Below are 24,127 nucleotides of genomic sequence, written 5' to 3'. Positions count from 1 at the left end.
GAACTGTACTTAGTCATCCTTGTGATTCGCATTAATATTTCTTTTCAAAGTACACTGGGCCAAGTTTATACCCAATGAAACTCCATTGACTTGAATAAAATTACACCCCTACTGAGTTAGAGATGCACTTTCTTGCAGGGCAACCTAAACTGAAATTCAGTGGGAGGATATAATTAGAAATTATAGCATACTCCCAAATTTTAAAAGACAAGCCACTTTTATTTTTGCTACTGCATCTTAATTCCAAACTTTAAAACAGCAGTGATACTGAGCATAGGATGATTTTCTAGGCAACAGTGAGGGGGAAAACCCAAAACTTTCCTTTGGCCAAGCAAGCCAGGGGATTTCAAACTGATTGCTGCTTTGTTTCTGTTATCTTTGTCTATTTAAATTCACTGGGCAAGATATTTTGACATAAGATGATTTATGGGAAATGTAAAATTTTTTTGCTGTCTACCCCCACCCTTCCACCTGGGAATGTTTGTCTGCTGCTAGATAGGAAAGCATCGATCTTTCTGTTTATGTCACAAACTTCAGGCTTTCCTCCAGGCAAACTCCTGAAGTTACCATGTACAGATTGAGTGTACACAAGTGCCTGCAATGCATAGTTAAGTATAATAAAAAAGACATAGGATTTAACTCAGCACTGTTTAGGGACTCCAGATGTGAACAACAAACAAATAAACATACATTTAGAATTCCATGAATTATTTACTTCGAGACTTTATTAAATTTAGCCTGGCCAAATGGTGGGACAATTTGTGAAAGACAGCAAGCACTGCCAACATGCTTACAGAAACCCCTTCAAACCCAATAAGCAGGAAGTTTTTTATAAGCATATATGATACTCTCATTTTCTCTTGAACTCAGCTAATCAAACTGTGAATGATGTATCTGAAGTCTGGAAGAAAGACTGCCTTACCCATAAAACCCTGCATGGCAAATCTGGGTTTTAGTGTTCGTTCTATCACAGATTTCCTTTGGGATGTTAGGCAAGTCACTTGCAGCCTAATTCTCAAAGATGCTGACCTACCACCCACAACTTCTGCAACTTCAGCTAACATTGTGGGTGCTTGGCACCTCTGAAAAGTAGGCCCCTAATCTCTCTGACTATACGCTAGCAGAGGTGGCAGCACTTGTGTAACCCACACACCTTCTGGGTGTGGTGCTCTGTCCCATCTAGTGGCACCGAGACCACTTAGAGAGAGATTAATCATAGAAGATTAGGGTTGGAAGAGACCTCAGGAGGTCATCTAGTCCAACCTTCTCAAAGTAGGACTAACCCCAACTAAATCATCCCAGCCAGGGCTTTGTCAAGCCGGGCCTTAAAAACCTATAAGGATGGAAATTCCACCACCTCCCTAGGTAACCCATTCCAGTGCTTCACCACCCTCCTAGTGAAATAGTTTTTCATAATATCCAACCTAGACCTCCCCCACTGCAACTTGAGACCATTGCTCCTTCTTCTGTCATCTGCCACCACTGAGAACAGCCTCACTCCATCCTCTCTGGGACTCCCCCCTCCCAGGTAGTTGAAGATTGCTATCAAATCCCCCCTCACTCCTCTCTTCTGCAAACTAAATAAGCCCAGTTCCCTCAGCCTTTCCTCATAAGTCATGTGCCCCAGTCCCCTAATCATTTTTGTTGTCCTTCGCTGGACTCTCTCCAATTTGTCCACCTCCTTTCTGTAGTGGGGGCCCAAAACTGGACACAGTACTCCAGATGTGGCCTCACCAGTGGCAAATAAAGGGGAATAATCATTTCCCTCAATCTGCTGGCAATGCTCCTACTAATGCAGCCCAATATGCCATTAGCCTTCTTAGCAACAAGGGCACACTTCTGATTCATATCCAGCTTCTTGTCCACTGTAATCCCCAAGTCCATTTCTGCAGAACTGCCGCTTAGCGAGTTGGTCCCCAGCCTGTAGCAGTGCATGGGATTCTTCCGTCCTAAGTACAGGACTCTGCACTTGTCCTTGCTGAATCTCATCAGATTTCTTTTGGCTCAATCCTCCAATTTGTCTAGGTCACTCTGGACCCTATCCCTAGCCTACAGCATATCTACCTCTCCTCCCAGCTTAGTGTTGTCCACAAACTTGCTGAGGGTGCAATCCATCCGATCATCCAGATCATTAATGAAGATGTTGAACAAAGCTGGCCCCAGGACAGACCCCTGGGGCACTCCGCTTGATACCGGCTGCCAACTAGACATCGAGCCATTGATCGGTACCTGTTGAGCCAAACAATCTAGACAGCATTCTGTCCACCTGATAGTCCATTCATCTAATTCATACCCTTTTTAACTTGCTGTCAAGAATACTGTGGGAGATCATATCAAAAGCTTTGCTAAAGTCAAGATATATCACGTCCACTGCTTTCCCCATATCCACAAAGCCAGTTATCTCATCATAGAAGGCAATCAGGTTGGTCAGGCATGACTTGCTCTTGGTGAATCCGTGTTGACTGTTCCTGATCACCTTCATCTCCTCTAACTGCTTCAAAATGGATTCCTTGAGAACCTGCTCCATGATTTTGCAGGGACTGAGGTGAGGCTGACCACTCTGTAGTTCCCCGGATTCTCCTTCTTCCCTTTTTTTAAAAATGAGCACTATATTTGCCTTTTTCCAGTCGTACGGGACCTCTCCCGATAGCTACGAGTTTTCAAAGATAATGGCCAATGGCTCTGCAATCACATCAGCCAACCACCTCAGGATCCTCGGATGCATTAGATCCAGACTGATGGACTTGTGCATGTCCTTCTTTTCTAAATAGTCCTTAACCTGTTCACCACTGAGGGCTGCTCACCTCCTCCCCATACTGTGCTGCCCAGTGCAGCAGTCTGGGAGCTGACCATGTCTGTAAAGACCAAGGCAAAAAAAAGCATTGAGTACTTCAGCTTTGTCTACATCGTCTGTAACTAGGTTGCCTCCCACATTCAGTAAGGGTCCCACACTTTCCCTGACCTTCTTGTTGCTAACATACCTGTAGAAATCCTTCTTGTGACCCTTCACATCCCTTGCTAGCTGCAACTCCAATTGTACTTTGGCGTTCCTTATTACACCCCTGCATGCGCGAGCAATATTTTTATACTCCTCCCTAGTCATCTGTCCAAGTTTACACTTCTTGTAAGCTTCCTTTTTGTTTAAGCTCACTGAAGATTTCTCTGTTAAACCAAGCTGGTTGCCTGCCATATTTGTTATTTTTTCTCCACATTGGGATGGTTTATTCCTGCGCCCTCAATAAGGCTTCTTTAAAATACAGCCAGCTCTCCGGGACTCCTTTCCCCCTCATATTAGCCTCCCAGGGGATCCTGTCCATCAATTCCCTAATGGAGTCAAAGTCTGCTTTTCTGAAGTCCAGGGTCCGTATTCTGCTGCTCTCCTTTCTTCCTTTTGTCAGGATCCTGATGTTGACCATCTCATGGTCACTGCTGCCCAGGTTGCCACCCACTTCTACTTCCCCTACCAATTCTTCCCTGTTTGTGAGCAGCAGGTCAAGAGGAGAACGGCACCTAGTTGGTTCCTCCAGCACTTGCACCAGGAAGTTGTCCCCAACACTCTCCAAAAACTTCCAGGAATCGCTGTGCACTGCTGTATGGTTCTCCCACCAGATGTCAGGGTGAGTGAAGTCCCCCATGAGAATCAGGGCCTGTGACCTGGAAACTTCTGTTAGTTGTCCAAAGGAAGCCTCGTCTACCTCATCCTCCTGGTCTGGTGGTCAAGAGCAGATGCCCAGCATGACATCACCCTTGTTGCTCTCACCCTCTAAACTTAACCTAAAGACTCTCAACAGGCTTTTCTCCAGTTTCATACTGGAATTCTGAGCAGTTATACTGCTCCCTTACATACAGTGCAACTCCTCCACCTTTTCTCCCCCGCCCGTCCTTCCTGAACCGTTTATACCCATCCATGACAGTGCTGCAGTCATGTGAGTTACCCCACGAAGTCTCTGTTATTCCAAGCATATCATAGTTCCTTGACTGTGCCAGGACTTCCAATTCTTCCTGCTTGTTTCCCAGGCTTCTTGCGTTCGTATTCAGGCACCTAAGATAACTAGCCGATTGCCCTACTTTCCCAGTATGAATCAGGAGGCCTCCCCTGTTGCATCCTCCTCCTTGTGTTTCTTTCCGGTATCCCACTTCCCCACTTACCTCTGAGCTTAAGTCACCATCACCTGGTGAACCTAGTTTAAAATCCTCCTCACTAGATTAGCAAGCCTGTCTGTGAAGATGCTCTTCTCTCTCTTTATTAGGCGGATTTCATCTTTTCCTAGCAATCCTTCTTCCTGGAAGGACAGCTTATTGTCGAAGAATCCAAAGCCTGCATAACCACACATTTACCTCCACAGTTCGATGGTCCCTACCAGGGCCTTTTCCTTCAACAGGGAGGATGGACGAGAACACAACTTGCACCTCAACTCCTTTATCCTTCTTCCGAGAGCCGCGTGAGTCTTAGCTAAGAGTCATATGGCTTTTGGCTCACGCAGTAGAGGCTCATGCATTTAGCCCGGAGGGCCCAGGTTTAATCCCGTCCACCAACGACCAGCCACCCCTAGCGACGAGGTCTCAGTCTCCCTAAGACTTCGAGGAGGGGACGTCTGGGTAGAGGATGCGGGGAGGCAAACGCGGGAGACCGAGCCCTGGCGACCCGGTACCCCCCGCTAACCAACCCCCACCAATAGCCCTGGCACAACCCCACCCCGTCCCGCTACTCCCCCCGCCACCCAGCGGGCCCGGCACCACCCGTCCCGCTACTGCCCCCGCCACCCAGCGGGCCCGGCACCACCCGTCCCGCTACTGCCCCCGCCACCCAGCGGGCCCGGCACCAGCCGTCCCGCTACTGCCCCCGCCACCCAGCGGGCCCGGCACCAGCCGTCCCGCTACTGCCCCCGCCACCCAGCGGGCCCGGCACCACCCGTCCCGCTACTCCCCCCGCCACCCAGCGGGCCCGGCACCACCCGTCCCGCTACTCCCCCCGCCACCCAGCGGGCCCGGCACCACCCGTCCCGCTACTGCCCCCGCCACCCAGCGGGCCCGGCACCAGCCGTCCCGCTACTCCCCCCGCCACCCAGCGGGCCCGGCACCACCCGTCCCGCTACTGCCCCCGCCACCCAGCGGGCCCGGCACCAGCCGTCCCGCTACTGCCCCCGCCACCCAGCGGGCCCGGCACCACCCGTCCCGCTACTGCCCCCGCCACCCAGCGGGCCCGGGACCGCCCGCCATAGCCTACTCGGCACTAGCCTCAGGACCGCACAGGCAGCCCCCGCCCGGCATACAGCTCCCTCCTGCCCCCTCTCACCGCGTCCCCATAACTCCCTCCTTCTCCTCTCACCTCAGCGCGGCCGGGGCCAGGCGGGGCTGCGCTCAGCCCCTGGCGAGGATCGGGGAGCGAAAACCAGCTTGGGGCCCACCAACCCCTCCCCCGCTGCCAGTGTAACAGCGTCCCGACTCCGGCCCACCCGCGGCCACAGCCCCTCCGCTCGGCGACAGCCTCAGACTTTGAGCTCCGCCCCCCGCCCCAGCCTCGTCCGGCACCGAGGGGGCTGCCGGGCGAGACTACGAGCCCCAGGCTTCCAGGCGGCCTCAAGTGCGCGCGGGGAGTCGTAGTCTCCCTCGCGAGCCTCGCCCGTTGCGTGCCGGGATCTGTAGGCCCAGGGTTGCCGTCGGGGTGCGGTCGGTCGCTATGTTATGACGCAGAGCAGCGGTCACCACCTTCTCCCTTCTCTCCGCTTGCCCGCGAGTCGCGATTCCCGCGCCCGGGGCGCGGGGAGCTGCCGAAGCGTTTGTTTAGCTCGCGGAGGCGGCCGGAAGCGCCGGCAAGGAGGGAACCCCGCCTCGGAGCGGGTAAGAGGGGCCCGGGATGGTCAGCGCTCCCCATGGTTCCCCCGTTCACCGCGATCCCCGCCCACGCCACCCCCCTAGTCCTCCCAAGCCCCTTCCTGACCCCCGTCCTCGGTCCCCTCCATCTCCGCCGCCCGTCCTCCAACCAACGGTCTCCTGACCCCCACCCCTTCATCCTCCCGGTCTTTCCGCCCCTTCCTCACTCCTGCCCTCCTCCTTCAGCCCTTTGATCCGTCAATCCCCTTCCGCCTCCCCCCAGTCCTTCAGTTCCCCCCGTCTTCTCCCCCTCGCCCCCTCGTCCTTCAGTCCTCCGCGCCCTCCACCCCGCCGGTCCTCTCAAGCCTCCTACTGCCCCTGCCCCCAGTCAGCTCCACCCCGCCTCCGGTGACCTCCATCCCCTGGGTATTTCAGCCCCTCTCCTGAGCCCCGACCCCTTTCACTCCACCCGAAACCCTAGTCCAGTCACCTCCACCCTCAGCATCCTTCATCCCACCAATAGTCAGCTCCATTGCCCTGGTTCTTCAGCCCTTCTCCTGCCCCGTCAGCTCCACCCTCATCCTGCCCTTTCCTCCACCCCACCCTCAGTCACTTCCATCCTGCTGGTCCTTTATCCCCCCCCCCCGCACCCAGTCACCTCCCTCTCCCTGGTCTTTCAGCCCCACCACCCTTTCACCCCAACCCCTAGTCATCTCCATCCCCACCTCCCACTCAGACACTTTCATCCTCCTGGTTCCCCTTTATTCACCACCAGGTCCTTGTTAACTTGAAACAATGGGCCTGTTTCCTTTCTGAGTGACACCCATGGAATCCCCAGTTGTGTGACTGGGAAAATCACTGCAGGCTCAAGGATGAGTTTTCTCCAGCCATGCTATGGGAGCAAAGATTGCTGGGACAGACATAGAACAGGGAGCAATAGCACTTCCTTCCTATTTGTGGAGGGGGGCAGGAGAGTTATACTAAATTGGAAGGAGCATTTCGTAAACCTGTTCTTTTATAATGGTCTCAAGTAGGGCTTCCAAGAGGTGTATGTGTGGGAAGAAGTAGTTACTCTTTGGGTTTTTAACACCCTTTCCTTTCCTCTGTTGATGGTTCAAAATGCAGATTGCTAACATATTAATGGATAAGTGTGGCTAAGGTGCATTAATTATTTAGAAAATCTAACTAATGGAAATTAGTTATTATTTAGAAACTTTAACTAATGCAGCAGTGTGGCCTCTTACTGTAGCTATACTGTCAAAGCCGATTCTGTTTACAGATCCTTGGTAGATTTTTCTCAATAGAATGTTTTATTCTTGGTACTTGCTGAAAAAAGTTAATCAGGGGAGGTTTACTTTATTTTACACTTGTTTCAGAGGGAATACAACTGAGTAGCCTAGTGAGACTTAATCAGAAGGTCTGCATTTTGATTCTCCTTCTGCTGTTGACTTGCTACATGATTTGGGGAAAATTATTGCTTACCCTCTGATGCAGTGTCTACTCTATTACCATCCTTTTGTGGGGGGAAATTTTCCACTACCATTGGTGTAATTACAATGGTGTGTTTTGTAGGTAGGCAAGGTACCTACATTTTTATCGCCATATAATATAATCCTGCTCAGGATAGTACTAGATGATGCAGTGTAAAAATGCAAGTGTCTTATCTACACTAGGGCTCCCACTGTTGCTACCACTTCTCAGGAGATTCCTTAGAAAAGTGTAATGTGGGTCAAGGCTTTAAATTCTGTTAGGTCAGTGGGAAGCCATGAAAACAGCTTCGAGTGTGGTTGAGAGCTCCTTTTGTTTAGATTATCACCAGGTTCAGTTATCACTGGGATAATTATCCAGTTTTTATTCAGAATATCACCAGGTTGAATCATCTCTGGGTTTTGTGGTCTACCACCATCAATTTTTTAAGTTCTCAGAGCCATTTTTGGCTTTTTTACACACAGCTTTACAAATTGCACCGATGCAGCAGCTTGAACATTTAGCTATTAGTTGTTACAAGCATTTGAGCCTCTGAAGTGTGGGTTTTGTTTTAATAAAAGAAAATTATATAAAAACCTATGGAAGTATTCTCTGTCATAATATATTATATGTATATTAAGAATGCTCAAATTACTGTAATAGTTTCAGTCAAATGTTATACTTAATTGTAAATTTTAGTGGTAGCTGCAGACATGACAGATGGCATGACTTTAAGCTCCTAATCAATGAGTTCATTCATGCATTCAGAGTGCCTTTTAATCATATTATGATGAGATGTTACATATTTACTGTTAGAATTTAAAACAGCTTTATTTTCTGTTGTGGCTCTGCTCGTGTGCAGGTCTGGTGCAAAAGAGATTCGGACATCATTAAGTTTTGCAAGTCTTGTTCACTGCAAAGTTGTATTACGGCATTAACAGTGATACTGTAAGAATTTCTATCAGAAACCCTGATTTTCATGAATTACCTGGTCTGTTTCAAATTATACTTTGTTAAAATTACACTTTGAATGCAACTTTTAATCTTTTCTCAATTATATGGAGTCAAGTACACATTATTCTTTGTCTTGGTTTCAGAAGTAATTTTGACCAATTCTGACGAGAGGATTTTTCATAGAAAACCTGAGTGTTACTGAATAACTTGTGGTACTTTGGATGAAAAAAAACACTCTTTGAAAATACCCTGAATTTGATTACCTTCAGAAATGCTGCAAAACCATTTGTGGGGTAAAGTTAAGGGTATGTTACTGGCTGTAAATTAGGGGTGAATGTTTGTTTATTTATTTATTTATTTCCACTTTTATCCTAGGCATCCCAGTAATACAAATAATAATTTATCTCAGCCAGTAGATTGTTATTGATCTTTATTTATCTAAGGCTGAAGGCTGGCAGAGTTAACTTACTTGTATATTTAGTGTTGTATATCTAATTATTGTCATGGTGTTTTTATATGGGCATTATTTTTTTTAAAGTTGAATCTAAAAAAAAATGTTTATTTGAAGTAGCTTCTCTCGTTGCAATATTCTATAAAGCGGTATTTTAAATATACCCATCTCATAAGCATGTTGTGAATATTGGTCAATGTTCATAACCCATTTTGAAATCCTCAGATGAAAGGTGCTATATAAAGAACAATTTGCATTTTATTTATGGATTCACATCTACAGATCCTGTTCTAGAAACAAAATTCTTAAACTTTTGTTTCTACATAAAGCCTTCAACTTTCTGTACTTTGGGTTAAATTGAACCATTCAAGTGTCAGTAGCTCTTTATTAAGGATCATTACCACTGACTCTACACAGAATGAACCAGATAATACAATTCAAGACTACTTGATTTTTTTTCTTTTCCTACAGTCCCGTTGCTACCAGTAGCTGACGTCACTCAGTTACAAATGAAATATTGTTAATACTATTCAGGCCTCTGAATAACATTACAAAACAAACAGAAACTTGTTTGTTGGAAAATATACTCTGTTTTAGGGGAGTTGTGGGGAGTAAGCAGTAAAGCTAGTGACTGGTCGTGTTACTGTTTTTTCTGAAACACATCATTAAACATAATTTATAATTAGCTCGTCTCCTTCCCCTCTTCCCCCATTCTTTTTATACACACTTCAACACTGTCTTGTCTCTTGGATTTCTTTGTTCCTTGAATAGAGATATAGTGACATGTGAGTAGTTCACTTATATTGGTCACAGATCGATGTAATTTGTTCTTGTAATTTATGGCAGGGATGCTAGAGCATTGAATAGATGCCTGTTCATATAAATATATTTCATATTTACTTCAATTTATTATTAATCTAGTTCCCATTGCTTGACATATTGATTCCACTGCATGTGGTGATGCTGTCATAATATTTTTATATCTGTGTAGCCTAGTTTATCTAATCTCTATTAGGTATTTCTAAGGCCTTGGCTTTATATGACTAAAGTTCTTATGCAGCACAGCTTTTTGTGACAGTGATTTGCTTCCATAAGAGAGGATCTTTGGGGGAGGAATAGCCTTTCTGCTGTGTCCTGTCTCTGTAGGAAGCATAGGGATATGTGATTCACTGACAGGTATTGTTCTAAGAAATTACAAAACCGCATTTCCACAGAGATGATTACGGAACTGACAGCAAAACCTTTACAGAACTGACAGAAAACCTTTCTATAACTTAAAATGGTGGCTATGCTCATTTTGGGGCTGGTGACTCAATAATAGACCAAGAGCAAAGTTAATATTTATTGGAGCATTTTAATAGTGCAAAATTTGTTTTAAAATAGTGCAGAATTTGTTTATTTTTGAGTGTTGAACTAAAATTCTCAAACAATTTAAAAGGTATCACATTGTGGAATTTCTGAAGACCTCTACAAATATAGCAATGTATATAGAGATGTATTAAACAAATATATAAAACAATAATGGCATCAGATGAAAATAACTTAGCTACTGCTTCTGATTTGAAGAAAGAAATGTTACTTGCTTTGTTTACAATCTTGATGTAGTGCATTGTTTCAGGTATATTAAGAAACCAATCTCTTGACTGATAAGTATTTCCAGATTGTCTGTTTTACTAGCCATGTGTCAGTGATCCTAAATGCTCAACAAAACTGAATACAACATGCTCATTTTAAATGTTGCACAGTGAATCAAACTTATACAGTAAGACTCTTAATATTGTAAGAATATTTTATCCTAAAGATCTTTATGTAAAGACAGTGATATAACATATTGATGAAAACTGTTGATAATAATACACAGCATTTAGGTTACCATTTTGGGAAAAACAATCTCTTGCTTGTGTCTTCCAAGAATAAAACGAAACAGCTGCTTATATTATTCCATGATTCCCCACTAGTCATTACTAAAATATTCATTTTCTGCCACAAATTCACTCAGAGTACTCAGTCCATTTCTAAGAAATGACATACCCTGTTTGTAGCAAAGGGACATCAAGACACCATTTGCTGACTTTCCCTGGAGCCACCCAGTCCTAACTCAGACATATACCTAAGGACTTTTAGTCTCCCAAAGAGTCAGGAATTTAGAACTGAGACATCAGAATTTCATTTCAGTCTTTCCCTGCTACGTTCCCTAACCAAAGTCTTGGTTTCATGAAATTTTCTTGTACTCTGAAATAAAGGTCCAGACCTCACTGGATGCTTTTGGTGAAAGAAGAAGGAAAAGAAAACCCACACTGCCAGAATGGTGCTATATCTGTTATTAATGTTGTGTATGTGCAGAAAATATTTGGGAACTAATAATCATGACATGGTTACTTGGCAGAAATTGTTGTAGATTGGCTTAAAATAAGAACTGTTTGTTTTGCTCTGGTTTTGTGCAGAAACTCTGCTTTCTCCTGTTTTAAATACTGTTGTTCAGTTACCTGAGCACGTTGCTTTTTTCAGTGTGTTTGCCCTCTATTTTTGCTGTATTGTCATTGTAGAGTGTGAAGAGAGTCAAATTATTTGATTTTAATATCTGAAATGTCTTTGCTTTAAGTAAAAATTCTTAGATAAAAGTTAGCTAAATTAATTTTCTAGAACCTACAAATTTAATTTACTAAATCTGTTTTCATTACAAAACTTTCAAGCTGTCATGGGTGTCATGCTGTCTGGAGTGGCTCACGACTGTGAGAGCCTACCTGAGGGCAGACTGTCAAAAACAGGGTAGACACCCTAAATCAGTGATCTGTTCTATAATTAGTTTTCACCAAGTCAGTAACAAATGAGAACTCCTAGATCACTATAACAGTCTTAACATGGAGGTCCAGAGAGTCCCCTTAGACTCTCCAGCCTATCTTGCCACCCAGACAAATTGGACTTCATGAGAAATGCTCACATAAACCAAAAATCACCCCACATTCAGGTTGCTTCTAATCTCAAGACACCAGTCACTTACCCCAGATCAACTGATGCCCTAGATTTTACACCAAAGTCCACACCTGCAGCTAATCCTGTAACAAACCATCTAAAGGTTTATTAACTAGGAAAAAGGAATGAGTTATTTACAGGTTAAAGCAAGCAAACATCTACACACAAATTGTTGCCATCTAAATCCTAAGAGTGATAGAGTTGTAGTGAGAAGGAGTACTTGTGGCACCTTAGAGACTAACCAATTTATTTGAGCATGAGCTTTCGTGAGCTACAGCTCACTCACGAAAGCTCATGCTCAAATAAATTGGTTAGTCTCTAAGGTGCCACAAGTACTCCTTTTCTTTTTGCGAATACAGACTAACACGGCTGTTACTCTGAAACCTGAGAGTTGTAGTGATCTGTCAATTCAAAGTGTGTTTCAGGGCAAACTCAGGAGGCAATCTGTAGGGATGCTGCTGGCTCACGCTCTGGCTGCTGGCTCAATCTGTAGGGATCTCTGGCTCCAATTTAGAATCTCTGGCCCTTCAGAGTTCAAATGGCCAAAAAGATGGAAAATTTTCACATCCTTCTGCACATACTCCTCCATGGGTGTGATAGAGCCATCAATCAATCCTTTGTATTGCAAGGGTCCTTTGTGGCCCATTTAATTTTGATAGTCCTTCTGGATGGGCAGTGGGAATGAGTCCAGTGCCTGAGTTCACAAGTTTAGAGCAAACATTTTCAAAGGTGTAAAGCATAACTTACATATTTTCTTAATACATTCTTATAAGACCAATATTTTGGAATAAATGTGACTTTTATTGTGGGTTCATCTGAGGTAGAGGAATTATTTTGGAATAAGAAAAGGAGTACTTGTGGCACCTTAGAGACTAACCAATTTATTTGAGCATAAGTTTTTGTGAGCTACAGCTCACGAAAGCTTATGCTCAGATAAATTGGTTAGTCTCTAAGGTGCCACAAGTACTCCTTTTCTTTTTGAGAATACAGACTAACACGGTGCTATTCTGAAACCTGCTATTTTGGAATAAAATCACTTTTATTCCAGAATAAAGTATTCACACAGGCAACTGTTGTGGAATAGTTTAGTCTGAAATAGCTATTCTGGTCAGCTTTCCTGTGTACCAAGCCCCTAATCATGTCTAATGGTTTTAAGTCTTTGAAATGTTCTGCAATTAGGTGTAGTCTTGCAGAGTTATTCAGCTGGGACAAGTGAACAGCCTGAGTTGTTTGTCACTGTCTGTATTTCCTTTCATGAGTCAGAACATGTGATTATTGTAACGTACTGATTTCATATATTTTCATTTGGATAAATCACTTACTGATAATTCCAGACAATTATTGGACTATTTTGGTTTATCATTTCCTTCTGCTTTATCTGTAGTATTACATTATAGAATTTAACTATTTGTAACTAGTGACTTGTTGCATTTCTCTTAGGGGTGTTTGAAGGAATCCAATGGTACTTTCTTCTCTCTACCCATTTCTCCTCCATCTGATCATTGTGTACTTTGATTGTATCAGCATTATTTATTGTATTATAAGAAACAACCCTTGGCCATCATACTGTTTAAGGCCCTGATCCTCCAGATATTTACTTGCCTGCTTGTACTTGTATAGTCCCATTGATCTCATAGTCTCTGGGACTTCATTTGAAATACTCATATGAGTAAAGTTTTACATGTATGTGAGTGTTCACAGGATTGTCCCCTAAAATTCTTTCTTTTTAATTTTTGTGGTCGAATAGGTGATAACACTTGAGAAAATATCTTTGTTTATAGAGTCAGAATCTCTAGTCCTTCAATTACAGGCATATGTCAATATTAAAAAACAAAAACAAGTCAAAAATAGTTTCACACACAAAACCTTCTCCAGACACCCCCTGCTAATTTTGATTGTTTTATAATCACATTTTACTTTTTAAAACATTTTCTTACTAAAAACTTTTAAGAAGGATTTAAGGTTACTGCTGCCTAATTGTGCCTTCCGTTCCTTCTACTCCTCTGAGACATGAAACTTCAAAACCCCAAACTCAAATATTAGGAAATACTTCATCTAAGGTCTTCTCATATATTCCCAGAAAGAAATGTTATTAATAAATCAAAAACAAACCTATTTATGTGAAAGACCTACATAAATGAGAGAAAATGGCTATAAAGGGGAAACAATGAACTGACTAGACACAAAGTTATGTTAAATGGACAAAATAAATTGGACATATAGAAACTTTTTCTTCAATATCTTTTAGTTATGGTCACTTTATGTGGTAACAATAGTAGTTAAAAAATTTTCCAACAATTTTGGTTGTGCGTGGACTTGTTAAACTGATGGTACCCTTTTAAGCACAGAGAGAGCAAGCGAGCAAGAGCTTACAATCCGTATCTGAGACATCAGAATCTTCCATTGAAACCGGATTTGACATTTGATTTTTCTACAGTGAAAAAATCAGCAATAAGGAGAAAAGCCCTTAAGACCACCTGTATACATCAAAAAAACAAGGAAGAACATAGACACCTCACATTTTAATAGCTTATCTCTCCTTCAGCACATATGTTGTTTCATTAGCAGCAGAGAGACTGAAGATTTTGTTCCTTATGTATAAAGAAAAATAGTGTGGGTTTTACAGTTGACTCTAAAACCCAGGTTTCAGAGTAACAGCCGTGTTAGTCTGTATTCGCAAAAAGAAAAGGAGTACTTGTGGCACCTTAGAGACTAACCAATTTATTTGAGCATAAGCTTTCGTGAGCTACAGCTCACTTCATCGGATGCATACTGTGGAAAGTGTAGAAGATCTTTTTATATACACACAAAGCATGAAAAAATACCTCCTCCCACCCCACTCTCCTGCTGGTAATAGCTTATGTAAAGTGACCACTCTCCTTACAATGTGTATGATAATCAAGGTGGGCCATTTCCAGCACAAATCCAGGGTTTAACAAGAACGTCTGGGGGGGGATAGGAAAAAACAAGGGGAAATAGGTTACCTTGTATAATGACTTAGCCACTCCCAGTCTCTATTCAAGCCTAAGTTAATTGTATCAAATTTGCAAATGAATTCCAATTCAACAGTTTCTCGCTGGAGTCTGGATTTGAAGTTTTTTTTGTTGTAATATCACAACTTTCATGTCTGTAATCGTGTGACCAGAGAGATTGAAGGGTTCTCCGACTGGTTTATGAATGTTATAATTCTTGACATCTGATTTGTGTCCATTTATTCTTTTACGTAGAGACTGTCCAGTTTGACCAATGTACATGGCAGAGGGGCATTGCTGGCACATGATGGCATATATCACATTGGTGGATGTGCAGGTGAACGAGCCTCTGATAGTGTGGCTGATGTTATTAGGCCCTGTGATGGTGTCCCCTGAATAGATATGTGGGCACAGTTGGCAACGGGCTTTGTTGCAAGGATAGGTTCCTGGGTTAGTGGTTGTGTTGTGTGGTATGTGGTTGCTGGTGAGTATTTGCTTCAGGTTGGGGGGCTGTCTGTAGGCAAGGACTAGCCTGTCTCCCAAGATTTGTGAGAGTGTTGGGTCAACCTTCAGGATAGGTTGTAGATCCTTAATAATGCGTTGGAGGGGTTTAGTTGGGGGCTGAAGGTGACGGCTAGTGGCGTTCTGTTATTTTCTTTGTTAGGCCTGTCCTGTAGTAGGAGACTTCTGGGAACTCTTCTAACAAAGAAAATAACAGAACGCCACTAGCCGTCACCTTCAGCCCCATGTCCCTACACGCTCGCATTATTCCCATTGTGGCAAAGTCAGGCTGGATGGTACAAGAGGATAGAATCATAGAATATCAGGGTTGGAAGGGACCTCGAGGTCATCTAGTCCAACCCCCTGCTCAAAGCAGGACCAACCCCAACTAAATCATCCCAGCCAGGGCTTTGTAAAGCTGGGCCTTAAAAACCTATAAGAAAGGAGATTCCATCACCTCCCTAGGTAACCCATTCCAGTGCTTCACCACCCTCCTAGTGAAATAGTTTTTCATAATATCCAACCTAGACCTCCCCCACTGCAACTTGAGACCATTGCTCCTTCTTCTGTCACCTGCCACCACTGAGAACAGCCTCACTCTATCCTCTCTGGGACCCCTTCAGGTAGTTGAAGATTGCTATCAAATCCCCCCTCACTCCTCTCTTCTGCAGACTAAATAAACCCAGTTCCTTCAGCCTTTCCTCATAAGTCATGTGCCCCAGGCCCTAATCATTTTCGTTGCCCTCTGCTGGTCTCTCTCCAATTTGTCCACGTCTTTTCTGTAGTGGGAGGCCCAAAACTGGATGCAGTGCTCCAGATTTGGCCTCACCAGTGCTGAACAGAGGGGAAAAATCACTTCCCTCGATCTGCTGGCAATGATTCTACTAATGCAGCCCAATATGCCGATAGCATCCTTGGCAACAGGAGCATACTGCTGACTCATATCCAATTTCTCTTCCACTGTAATACTCAGGTCTGTTTCTGCAGAACTGCTGCTTAGCCAGTCAGTCCCCAACATGTAGCAGTGCATGGGATTCTTCTAACCTTAGTGCGGGACTCTGCACTTGTGCTTGCTGAACCTCATTAGGTTTCTTTTGGCCTAATCCTCCAATTTGTCTAGGGCACTCTGGACCCTATCCCTACCTTATAGCGTATCTACCTCTCCCTCCAGCTTAGTGTTGTCCACAAACTTGCTGAGGGTGCAATCCATCCGATCATCCAGATCATTAATGAAGATGTTGAACAAAACCGGCCCCAGGACCATCCCCAGGGGCACTTCACTTGATACCGGCTGCCAACTAGACATCGAGCCATTGATCAGTACCTGTTGAACCCGACAATTTAGCCAGCTTTCTATCCACCTAATACTCCATTCATCGAATCCATACTTTTCTTAACTTGCTGTCAAGAATACTGTGGGAGACCATATCCAAAGCTTTGCTAAAGTCAAAGTATATTATGTCCATCGCTTTCCCCATATCCACAGAGCCAGTTATCTCATCGTAGAAGGCAATCAGGGTGGTCAGGCATGACTTGCTCTTGGTGAATCCGTGTTGACTGTTCCTGATCACCTTCCTCTCTTCTAACTGCTTCAAAATGGATTCCTTGAGGACCTGCTCCATGATTTTGCAGGGACTGAGGTGAGGCTGACCACTCTGTAGTTCCCCGGATTCTCCTTCTTCCCTTTTTTTAAAAATGAGCACTATATTTGCCTTTTTCCAATCGTACGGGACCTCCCCCCGATCACTACAAGTTTTCAAAGATAATGGCTAATGGCTCTGCAATCATATCAGCCAACGCCCTCAGGACCCTCGGATGCATTGCATCCAGCCCTATGGACTTGTGCATGTACTGCTTTTCTAAATAGTCCTTAACCAGTTTTTTCACCATTGAGGGCTGCTCCGCTCCTCCCTATACTGTGCTGCCCAGTGCAGTAGTCTGGAAGCTGACCTTGTTTGTGAAGACCGAGCCAAAAAGGGTCCTGGAAGGCCAATATTTTAGCCCTAAAATGTTAAAGGCCCTTTTTCCTACAAGCTGAGAAGGGGTTATCTCAGGTCAGTTAGGGACACCTGAATATAGTTAAGGGCTGCCTGAGACCTTTAAAACCCTATCCTCTGGGGTTAGAGAGAAACTGCTGTCAGACTAGTGGCAGCGGGGAAATAAACTTCTCCAGGATGAGAGGCTGTGCTCCTTCCCATAGGGGAAACATCCAAACCTGAGTGTCTCCTAGAGGAAGGACTGACACCATAGGGCAAACAGGACAATACCCTAGCCCAGCGAGGAGGCAGGGAAAGGTATACCCCTTTGGTTTTGAGTTTGTGAGACTGTTTCCTTTTTGTTTGGAGGATCAACCCTTAGGCCAACCCCAAGCCCTACCCTGAAAATATGGCCAAAGGAACACAGAAGGGGGAAGGCTAATACTGCCCAGAGTGGGGCTGATTTACCCTAGGCCCATCACCGCCAGCGGGGAGTGCTAAGTCTGGTAAGACGAAGGAGGTGCCTTGTCACACCATGTATACTTCCTTGGTGACATGCCCTCCTTCCATTTCCTGTATGTATCCCTTTTGGTTTTTAGATAGCTAAAAAGCTCCTTGTGCAGCCACAGTGGTCTCCTTTGGCTGTTCTTATCTTTTCTCTGCTTTGGAATAGCTTGAGTCTCTAGGAAAAAACAGCCTCCTTTGACCCCTTTTCCTTCTAAGGGGTGTTTCCATGGGACCTTGCCTACTATTTCTCTGAGTCGGTTGAAATCCACGTTTAAGTCCAGTGTTCTTGTTTTACTGTTCTCATGTCCTCCTTTCTGTAGGATCTTGAATTTTGTAAGATCATGATTACTTCTTCACATGTTCCCAGCCACCTTCATGTTCACAACTAATTCATCCCTGTTGGTCAAAACAAGATCCAAAATGGGATGACCCTCTAGTTGTTTTCTCAACTTTCTGAATCAGAAAGCTGTCCCCTACACATGCTGAGAATTTGCAGGACATACTATGTTTTTCTGCAATAGTCTTCCAACAAATAACAAAGAAGTTAATATCCTCCATTATTACTAGCTCGTGTGTTAGCTAATCTTGTTACTTACTTGTAGAATGACTTATCCACTTCCTTTTCCTGATTTGGTCGTCTGTAATAGACCCTCCCTCCCCACATTATAAGACTGCTACTGTTCTTTTTCCTATTTATCCTCCTCCAGAGACTCTCGTAAGTCCTTTCCTGAAGACCTTATTAGGCTTTTCAGTTGTAATTTCAGCCTACCACTTAAGTCATAACATTGCTTAGGTGCTACAAATGATAACTGCAGCTTTTTTTCCCTCTGGGAATAGTTTATTTTAATAAAGTTTCACATTTGTGTCTCAAATGTATGTATTCCACTGAAGTATAACACACTGAGTACACACAGTGCTTTACAATGGACAGGATGCTTACCCAAGGATCTCAATCTAACTCAGAAAAATAAGATGCCTAGGATATTGGTAAGGCTGCGAGTCTGTCACAGATTCTATGACTTTTCTGGGATCTCTATGACTTCTGCAGCAGCAGGTGAGGCTGACCCCAGGGCTGCCTGAGCCCAGGGCCAGCCATACCAGCTGCTGCTCAGGAAGCCCTGGGCAGCTAGCCCCAGGGGCCGCCAGTGCAGCAGTGGTTCCAGGTGCAGCCCTGGAGCAGCAGTGGAGTCCCGGGCTGCCCTCTCCCGGAGCAGTGGAGGCCACACACACACACACACACACACACACACCCCAGCGGCACCTTGTGGTCCCACCCCCCAGAGCAGCAGCTGTGCCCTGGCACCACCACCCCCTCCCAGAGTAGCTAAGATTTAGTCACGGGTATTTATAGTACAAGTCATGTACAAGTCACAGGCTGTGAATTTTTGTTTATTGCCCGTGACCTGTCCATAACTTTTACTAAAAATACCCATGACTAAATCTTCACCTTAGATATTGGTTACACCAGAGTCAAGAAGACCTAGTCAGTAAAAAGATTCTCCCTCATAGACTTCACAGAAGAAATGGATTTGAGAGGACAATTAATTGTCACATTGTAAGGAGAGGTTGGCAGGGAAGCAGGAACAAACCACAACACAAACTCAAAAGGTAATAGTTAGAGGAGTGAGGCCAGTATTAAAAGGAAGTGAAAGTAGAAATGTAGGGTGGGGCGGAGCTGTGTGGAGGTTTGAAGGTGAGGACAAGAGTTAGAACTTTGATTCAGAAAAAGAGGAAGCTAGTGAAGGGACTTGAAAAATTGGAGGGATGATATGGCTAGAGCAGTGAATGGTGATTAATTTAGCAGCAGTGTTTATAAGCTGGAGGAAGTAGGGGCAAGCTGTAGGAAAGCACCTCAGAAAGTGGGGTCCTGGTCCATGACTAGTTCTCATAGGTGTTACCCTAATACTACTAACAATAATAATAATAAGGCTGGAGAAGAAAGTTACAATGGTAGATGCAAGTCATGACCCGGTTTTAGCCGGTGAGCAGGAGAGTACAGGATGGATTTTTAACAGATAGTGGAAGAAATACTATAAAAACAAGTGAGAATGTGGGGGGGGTGTAAAATCGTGCAACCTCAGTTAAATGACATGCTTATTTTAAACAGTGTTTACTAGTGACGTATTTCTAGCCTGGAAACGAACAGAGGGAAGAGCATCTTTGCAAGCAGGCTGGCTAACCTAGTGAGGAGGGCTTTAAACTAGGTTCACCGGGGGAAGGAGACCAAAGCCCTGAGGTAAGTGGGGAAGTGGGATCCCGGGAGGAGTCACGAGCAGGAGTGCATGAGAGGGGAGGGCTCCGGCCTCATACTGAGAAAGAGGGGCAATCAGCAGGTTACCTCAAGTGCCTATATGCAAATGCACGAAGCCTGGGAAACAAGCAGGGAGAACTGGAAGTCCTGGCACAGTCAAGGAATTATGATGTGATTGGAATAACAGAGACTTGGTGGGTTAACTCACATGACTGGAGTACTGTCATGGATGGATATAAGCTGTTCAGGAAGGACAGGCAGGGCAGAAAAGGTGGGGGAGTTGCACTGTATGTAAGAGAGCAGTATGACTGCTCAGAGCTCAAGTATGAAACTGCAGAAAAACCTGAGAGTCTCTGGATTAAGTTTAGAAGTGTGAGCAACAAGGGTGATGTCGTGGTGGGAGTCTACTATAGACCACCAGACCAAGGGGATGAGGTGGACGAGGCTTTCTTCCGGCAACTCGCAGAAGTTACTAGATCGCAGGCCCTGGTTCTCATGGGAGACTTCAATCACCCTGATATCTGCTGGGAGAGCAATACAGCGGTGCACAGGCAATCCAGGAAGTTTTTGGAAAATGTAGGGGACAATTTCCTGGTGCAAGTGCTGGAGGAACCAAGTAGGGGCAGAGCTCTTCTTGACCTGCTGCTCACAAACCGGGAAGAATTAGTAGGGGAAGCAAAAGTGGATGGGAACCTGGGAGGCAGTGACCATGAAATGGTCGAGTTCAGGATCCTAACACAAGGAAGAAAGGAGAGCAGCAGAATATGGACCCTGGACTTCAGAAAAGCAGACTTTGACTCCCTCAGGGAACTGATGGGCAAGATCCCCTGGGAGAATAACATGAGGGGGAAGGGAGTCCAGGAGAGCTGGCTGTATTTTAAAGAATCCTTATTGAGGTTAGAGGGACAAACCATCTCGATGTGTAGAAAGAATAGTAAATATGGCAGGCGACCAGCTTGGCTTAACAGTGAAATCCTTGCTGCTCTTAAATACAAAAAAGAAGCTTACAAGAAGTGGAAGATTGGACAAATGACCAGGGATGAGTATAAAAATATTGCTCAGGCTTGCAGGAGTGAAATCAGGAAGGCCAAATCACACCCAGAGTTGCAGCTAGCAAGAGATATTAAGAGTAACAAGAAGGGTTTCTTCAGGTATGTTAGCAACAAGAAGAAAGTCAAGGAAAGTGTGGGCCCCTTACTGAATGAGGGAGGCAACCTAGTGACAGAGGATGTGGAAAAAGCTAATGTACTCAATGCTTTTTTTGCCTCTATCTTCACGAACAAGGTCAGCTCCCAGACTACTGCACTGGGCAGCACAGCATGGGGAGAAGGTGACCAGCCCTCTATGGAGAAAGAAGTGATTCGGGACTATTTAGAAAAGCTGGACGAGTACAAGTCCATGGGGCCGGATGCATTGCATCCGAGTGTGCTAAAGGAGTTGTCAGATGTGATTGCAGAGCCATTGGCCATTATCTTTGAAAACTCATGGCGATCAGGGGAGATCCCAGATGAGTGGAAAAAGGCTAATGTAGTGCCCATCTTTAAAAAAGGGAAGGAGGAGGATCCTGGGAACTACAGGCCAGTCAGCCTCACCTCAGTCCCTGGAAAAATCATGGAGCAGGTCCTCAAGGAATCAATTCTGAAGCACTTAGAGGAGAGGAAAGTGATCAGGAACAGTCAGCGTGGATTCACCAAGGGCAAGTCATGCCTGACTAATCTAATTGCCTTCTATGACGAGATAACTGGTTCTGTGGATGAAGGAGAAAGTGGTGGACGTGTTGTTCCTTGACTTTAGCAAAGCTTTTGACACGGTCTCCCACAGTATTCTTGCCAGCAAGTTAAAGAAGTATGAGCTGGATGAATGGACTATAAGGTGGATAGAAAGCTGGCTAGATTGTCGGGCTCAACGGGTAGTGATCAATAGCTCCATGTCTAGTTGGCAGCCGGTATCAAGTGGAGTGCCCCAGGGGTCGGTTCTGGGGCTGGTTTTGTTCAATATCTTCATAAATGATCTGGAGGATGGTGTGGATTGCACCCTCAGCAAGTTTGCAGATGACACTAAACTGGGAGGAGTGGTAGATACGGTGGCAGGTAGGGATAGGATACAGAGGGACCTAGACAAATTGGAGGATTGGGCCAAAAGAAATCTGATGAGGTTTAACAAGGACAAGTGCAGAGTCCTGCAATTAGGACGGAAGAATCCAATGCACCGCTACAGAGTAGGGACCGAATGGCTCAGCAGCAGTTCTGCAGAAAAGGACCTAGGGGTTACAGTGGACGAGAAGTTGGATATGAGTCAACAGTGTGTCCTTGTTGCCAAGAAGACCAATGGTATTTTAGGATGTATAAGTAGGGGCATTGCCAGCAGATCGAGGGACGTGATCGTTCCCCTCTATTCAACATTGGTGAGGCCTCATCTGGAGTACTGTGTCCAGTTTTGGGCCCTACGCTACAAGAAGGATGTGGAAAAATTGGAAAGAGTCCAGCGGAGGGCAACAAAAATGATTAGGGGACTAGAACACATGACTTATGAGGAGAGGCTGAGGGAACTGGGGATGTTTAGTCTTCTGAAGAGAAGAATGAGGGGGGATTTGATAGCTGCTTTCAACTACCTGAAAGGGGGTTCCAAAGAGGATGGCTCTAGACTGTTCTCAATGGTAGCAGATGACAGAACAAGGAGTAATGGTCTCAAGTTGCAGTGGGGGAGATTTAGGTTGGATATTAGGAAAAGCTTTTTCATGATGGGGGTGGTGAAACACTGGAATGCGTTACCTAGGGAGGTGGTGGAGTCTCCTTCCCTAGAAGTTTTTAAGGTCAGGCTTGACAAAGCCCTGGCTGGGATGATTTAGTCAGGGATCGGTCCTGCTTTGAGCAGGGGGTTGGACTAGATGACCTCCTGAGGTCCCTTCCAACCCTGTGATTCTATGATTTCAGCAGTAAAAAGTGACTGCAATTTTTTTTTTTATAATTTTGACAGACATCAGTATTAAACTGATCAAGGACTCTTCAATGTAACATTCTGTACCTTCCTAGGTTAAAATGCTTTTGAAATATGTTGTAATTTCCAAGTAAACTTTTTTCAAAAAGTGAATTGTTTCTTTTTCTTTTCTTTTTTTTTAAAGTCCATAGCTGAAACAACTTCCCAGATTCCCCTCAAATTTTGACCAAAAAAATCTCCTCACACCACAGTTCACATGTGGAATTTGATCTATGAACAAGATTTTCTTGAGGACATGCGGGAATGTGGAAACAATTATTGAAGTTTGTTTCAAATGTTATAACTAGCATCTCTCCATAATACTTTTCAGAGCCTATTTTGTACTCAGTGCGACTTTTGTAAGAAATAGATTCTCACAAACAATATGAAGGTCCTTAAAAAGCTCACATATTGTAGATATTCATAAAGGGACATCATAAATGCTTGGTTTCAAAGACTGTTTCCAAAGGTTGGAGCTCATTCATTTAGGAAAAATGAGACACAGTGACGACCTCTAGATGGCACTGTCACATACATTTACCTAATGCTAGCTCTAAATGACAGCTGCATATGTAATCAAGACTAAAAACAAAAGCATAACAATCTTTTTTTTTTATAAGCTGTTCTCACAAAAATGAGTATTAAAAACAGTGGCTCATTTGCTTCCATATACAAATCAGTTTTCTGTGCTTTTTCCTTCCTGGGGGATACTTTGTGGGGAACAATCTAACAGTCACTTGTTTATGCTCGTATTAACTTGTCGCATTATTGCAGTGTTATAGACAGCATACAGTATGCAGGATTACTGTGGAGAGGCGCTAGGAGTACAGACTTTGGTTTATGCAGTCACATGTCAGGGTTACTGCACTATAAGGTGGGTAGAAAGCTGGCTAGATTGTCGGGCTCAACGGGTAGTGATCAATGGCTCCATGTCTAGTTGGCAGCCGGTGTCAAGTGGAGTGCCCCAGGGGTCGGTCCTGGGGCCGGTTTTGTTCAATATCTTCATAAATGATATGGAGGATGGTGTGGATTGCACTCTCAGCAAATTTGCGGATGATACTAAACTGGGAGGAGTGGTGGATACGCTGGAGGGGAGGGATAGGATACAGAAGGACCTAGACAAATTGGAGGATTGGGCCAAAAGAAATCTGATGAGGTTCAATAAGGATAAGTGTAGGGTCCTGCACTTAGGACGAAAGAACCCAATGCACAGCTACAGACTAGGGACCGAATGGCTAGGCAGCAGTTCTGCGGAAAAGGACCTAGGGGTGACAGTGGACGAGAA

General features: G+C 44.6%; 2 protein-coding genes across 8 annotated transcripts in view; one reads left to right on the top strand and one right to left on the bottom strand.

Annotated features, from left to right (window-relative positions):
* STRADB (STE20 related adaptor beta) overlaps positions 1 to 5,483 on the bottom strand; it is a gene marked incomplete at its 5' end in the record, with an annotated part of 31,046 nt that extends 25,563 nt beyond the window's left edge. The window contains one exon of one of the 3 annotated variants that reach the window (XM_084643681.1): positions 5,330 to 5,483. The remainder of the gene's footprint in view (positions 1 to 5,329) is intronic. The other 2 variants (XM_084643678.1, XM_084643679.1) reach the window with 2 other exon arrangements.
* A 223-nt stretch (positions 5,484 to 5,706) lies between these two features.
* The window catches only part of TRAK2 (trafficking kinesin protein 2), a 72,856-nt gene continuing 54,435 nt past the window's right edge, over positions 5,707 to 24,127 (top strand). For 4 of the 5 annotated variants that reach the window (XM_084643671.1, XM_084643669.1, XM_084643673.1 and 1 more), the window contains exon 1: positions 5,707 to 5,841. The gene's annotated coding sequence lies outside the window, so the exon portion shown is untranslated. The remainder of the gene's footprint in view (positions 5,842 to 24,127) is intronic. The other variant, XM_084643670.1, reaches the window with a different exon arrangement.

The sequence above is a fragment of the Lepidochelys olivacea genome (assembly GCF_965140295.1).
Source record: "Lepidochelys olivacea isolate rLepOli2 genome assembly, chromosome: 11".
NCBI lineage: Eukaryota > Metazoa > Chordata > Testudines > Cheloniidae > Lepidochelys > Lepidochelys olivacea.
Note: the sequence above shows the minus strand (reverse complement) of the source record. Positions and strands in the feature narration are given on the sequence as shown.